Below are 5595 nucleotides of genomic sequence, written 5' to 3' on the forward strand. Positions count from 1 at the left end.
ATCATTTGGGACCAAAAACCATGTCAAACAAGCAAACTAATAGACAAAATCAATCCATGATTAACAGGACAAGATCATTTTCACAACATAATGAACAAAAATCAACAAGAATAAGACTAAATACCTAAATTTCTAATGGAACAGTACCAAGTCTTAACAAAATCAACATAACAAAGCTAGAATATCAAACAACTTAATCCAACAAGACTAAACTCCAAACACATTCATTTATCTCTCGTCTTTAAATTCCAAAATTCCAGAAAGAAAACAAACAGAACCTGAACATAATTCAGGTCAACTAAATCATATTACAACAACTTAGACATCATCAAAACTACATTATCAACAGATTTTAAAGCAAAATGATATCCAAATCAGTAATCTAAAATCTCAATGCACATATCAAAGCAACCATATAGTTATTTAAGTACACATTGAAGAACACTGGTCACGTCACATGGTGGCAATTTTAACAAACCCTAGCAACCCTCAATTTCTCTCAAATGAGAGAGATAATGATGTTAGGGTAAAATGTAAAATGACGCGTCACAGAATATTAAGGGAGGGGCGGGGGGGGGGGGGGGGGGGTGTTAAGTATATTAACTTATTCCCCCTTTTTAAAAATAATACATACTTTATGAAATATAGTATATGGTTTAGGTTAATTAGCTTAAAACGACTTCGTAAAATAATATTTTGACGAAATAAAAATTATAATACGTCGTTTTAAAATACGATGTTCAAAACGAGCCCAATATTGACATAGTTCCGAGCAATATTTCAAATATGTAAAAATGCGGCTAAAATGAACCATAATTCACGTGTCGTTTTTAATTAACCATTTCCCGACTTAGGCGGAGCGGGATAAAAGTAAAATAACTCATATTTCTCGTAGTTGTCAATTTTTTTAAATTAAACGTCATTTTTACAATTTTCTCGGGATTTTAAAATTTTAAAATTGAAAGGAAGTATCCTCACTCCATCTTTGACTCGAAAAATTTGAAAATTAAAATACGCGTCCTATGAGGTGAAAATTAGGTGTCAACAACCATCACAAACATAATGGTTCCTAATACATCTATCTTCAATGGTTTAAATTAATCATTTATCTATTTTGTCGTCTTATTCTTTTAATTCAATTAATTCACAATAATTGGGGGACTTAAATTGAAGGGCAAAATCGTCAAACCATTTTTCACGGGCTTTTTCGTAGTTCAACTTTTGACATAGGAGCTTCCCACTTTTAGTATAATATGATTAAAAGGCGGAAATATACCCCTCAACTTTGCGATTTAGAGCAGATATACACTCGTTAAGAAAATAATGGATGTATATATCCCTGCTATTACACAAATAGTGCAAATATAACATTTTCGCTTACCAAGATTTCTTAAAAAAAATTTAGCTTGCTTTTTAATTTAAAAAATTCCAAGTGCCTTTAAAAAAAAAATTAGTCTACCCATTTTTTTAAGGGAAAAGATGCAAATATACCCCTCAGCTTTGTGATTTAGAGCAGATATACCCCTACCATTCAAGAAATGATGCAAATATACCCTTTTCGTTGATGAAACTTTTAAAAAATATATATATTTATATCCGTGGCCTTAAAAAAAAGTAAGTCTAACTATTGTTTAAACGAACCAGACCAGACCCACTAGAAAAAAATTACCATGTGACTTTAAAAATATAAGTCTATTAAAAAAAGGGGTAGACTTATATTTTTGAGAAAAAGGTCAAATATACCCCTCTACTTTTGTCATGACCCAAGTAGCCGTGAGTGGCACCCACACTATTTTTCCCTAGTGGGCAAACTATCTACTTAACCAACCATCCAAACATTACCAATTACTTAACCACTTTTAGACAAGTCAAGGGCATAACAGATATAATAATCACCAAAACTTCTAGTCATGCCATAAATAAATAACAGTTGCGAAAGTCTAACTATTACAACCCCAAAATTCGAAAGTCATAGTACAAGGACTCTAAAATATAAACTGTCTAAGGACATAACAACTGTTTGAAATAACATAAGCAATGTCTGGAATGGAAATAGACATCAATAAGAGAAGATCTTCAGGTGGCCTGGCATGGATAGGAGCTCACCCTCAATCTATCGAAATTGGCCTCACGCTAAATAAGGTCTGGTAGATGTTGCTGGATCACAATCTGCACTAAAAAGAATGCAACAAGGTAATATCAATACAAACACTATGTACCGGTAGATATCATAGGCAGACTAAGATTAGTATCATGCATAAAATCATAAAATCAATAGAATAGACAGATAGGCACAACAACACATAACCCTATGAAATCATCAACAAGAACCATCCAACACCGAAATAAGATAAACCCACACAAACAACAATCAATAAAAGTAACTGAACTCATGTCATCACCAAAACAACCGTAACTCACGAATTATTTCAACTCTGTCACATATATGTACACATATGCTAAATGGTATTGTTTGTCCAAATAGCCATGACCTGCAGGGATCCATGATGTCCATGTACCATTCGCTCCAGAACTGACCTCGGATCACGAGCCCATAGCTAGGCCACATCCTCACCCCCTGTCAAATGTGCCTTTTCATATTTATATGTTCTTTCTCACTTCAATGTAATTCCATTCCAACAATCAACAGGGAATGTGAATAGTCAATAAATCAATATCAAGGAACATAAGTTATCTTGTCACAAGTCTTATCAAGATTCAAAATCAATTCATCAATAGCATGAATATGAGATTACTCCAAGTTAACAAGAAGCGTATTCATTAACTTCTTCTTTATCATATCATAACAATTCATCACATAATAAATCAATCAATGTCAAGCTCAGGAATTTTAACCACACTTTATGTCCGAAGCCCTAATCATGCTTCTCCTATTAATTTCACAACATATACAATCAACTACTCAAAGTCTAACTCAAGTAGACTGTAACCTACCTCAATGCCAAACTGGAACAATGCAATCACTTCATAATAGCTTCCCCATTCGCAAAGCTTCAGAACGTTCAAAGTCTAGCAATCATAACACTAAGGGAGTAATGGATCATCTACTCAAGCAAACAACTATTGGGGAAGAGAACCCAACTACTTCTACCCTTTTCAAATGGTGAACTATCACTAAGTGTGAATTCATCATAAAGTCAACCCTAACCATCACACTATTCCCATTCATGGGTTTTCTAATCAATTCATCCCTTTTCAAAGAGTTTTCACGCTAAAGTTGCCATCTTTATGAAACCCTAAGTCTCAATACATCTTTCTCATCCATTAGAACTTGAATTCCCACCCTAGGAAATGATAATCTATAACCTTAGCTGAATAAACAACAATAAAATCATTAACCCATTCACTATTTGAGGGTTTTTAAAGTTCTAGGGCATTAGTCCTTTTATTCACCATTAGCAAACTTTAAACCAATCATGGAACTTAGTAAGATGATGGAATGAACAAAGCAAAGGGTTGAGACTTACTTTTCAAGAGTATTTTAGCTCTACCCTTAGAAAATCGTGACAACTATTCTTGGAAACTATTTTGGAGTTATGCAGGGAATGAGTTCGGAATAAAGAATATAAAACGGCGATTCGCCTCCCGTCAATCGCTACGGTATTGCTTCGACTTCTCACCGCAAAGGTCCCGCTATAGCGAAAAATGTCCCGCTATGGCGAACCTCATTAACTCCCCCCACCCCGCGGCGGTGACCCTCTACCCTCTATGGACGCACTCGCTACAACTATCCCACAACCGCTGCAGCGGTCCATTTTGACCAGTAACTCAAGTTTTTCCACCAGTTTTTACCCAAAAATCCCAACACCAATTCGAGGTCCTACAGACGCAAACTAGACATGCACATATACATAAAAATACGCTACGGACTCACCCGCGGTCTCAAAATTCCCAACAAATGTCTAGTTTACTAAGTCACCCTCATAATGACCTAGCGAGTCGTTACAATTTTGTTTTAATAACTAACTTTACCCTCCGTTAGTGATTGTGGATAAATATACCCCTTTTTTTTCAAACTTTACACCCATACCTCTATTTGGTGGAAAACCCAAATCGATTTAAAAGACCCAATTTCAATTAAAATTAGTGAAAACATCACTAATTGCCCCCAAAATACAAAATATTTACCCGCTCATGCCCTCTCCTAAAGTATTTTTGCTTCTAACCCCAGCGGCTGAAAGTATTTACTTGGCATACCCCTCGTCCAAACCCCTTGCTCTTCGTGATGCAATCACAGTATATTTATATATCACGATGGTATCATGGAGGACTAAGAGAAGGACTGAAACAGTCCTCCATGATACTATCTCAATATATTTATATACCATGATGGTATCATTATTATGAGGAGTGCCTTATTGAAGGACTGAAGTTCCCTTCATGATACCATCACGGTATATGTATATAAGACGATGATATCATAGAGAAGTGTTTCATTGAAGGATTGAAGCGGTTCTTCATGATACCATCATGGTATACTAACATAATCATCCATAATACTGTCTCACTATATTTATATACCATGATGGTATCATGGAGGACTATTGTTACACCTTGGGAAATTTCCCATTAAAGTACAGAGAATAGGCTAATGAAGAGCATGATGTATACGATGTTTTGATAAGTAATAAATAGCCTTTAATGGTCCTAATTAAGATTTCCAAAGACATTCGAGATAAAAGAAGAAAGTTATTAAGGAAAGCGAGTCATACGTTGTGTGTCGGATAAGAATTTCGAGTATTGAGTTAATGACGTCCCAACGATACTTTGAGGAAGAGTTATAACATCCCTTAGATTGGTATTGAGGTGTTAAACAAGTGTTAAGAAGGTTCCATAAGGATCGGAGATCAAACGAGTCAACGAGAATGATTTCGGAACCACTGGGCATTATACGGCCCAACATACTGGCCGTATAAATTATACTGGCCGTATGTCTGGCCGTATAATCAGCCTAGAATGGCATGTCTCTCTGGACCAGATCTACGGCCAGACATACGGCCAGTAGAAAACATACGAACCGTATGTTGGTCCGTAGATCTCGGTCGGGACAGGTTTTAAAATCATATAAGGGACCTCTCTCTCATTATTCTTTCATTTCATTTTCATTCCACACAAGACAAGAACCCTCTAGAATATTCTCTACACTTCACCCACAAGAATTCAAAGGAAATTGATGATCAACTTCATCAAACCAACAAGAATCAAGAGTGTGAAACCCATTAAAGTCATCCAAGCCAAGAAATCCCAAGAGAGGTAAAATAGAGTTTTTGTGCTAGAAGAGTATTTTCACTCAAGGCTTGTTTCTACGGTATCTAAGGTAAGTTTCATGGTATTTTCATGATGTTTGAAGTATTGATAAGTTGAAAGAGTATAGAAAATAGGTCATAAATGTGACAATAGTGCCATGGTTGAGTAGAAGTTTGGATTGAGTGTGGATGTTGAGATTGTAAATACGTTATGAATGACATTTAGAACATGGAATAAGTATTATATGTGAAAGAACGCGATAATGAACTTTGGTCATGATTATGGAGAATTTGAAGTAAAATTGTGAAATGTGGAAAACGCAAATGA

Source organism: Lycium ferocissimum, chromosome 12 (assembly GCF_029784015.1).
Source record: "Lycium ferocissimum isolate CSIRO_LF1 chromosome 12, AGI_CSIRO_Lferr_CH_V1, whole genome shotgun sequence".
NCBI classification, from domain to species: Eukaryota; Viridiplantae; Streptophyta; class Magnoliopsida; order Solanales; family Solanaceae; genus Lycium; species Lycium ferocissimum.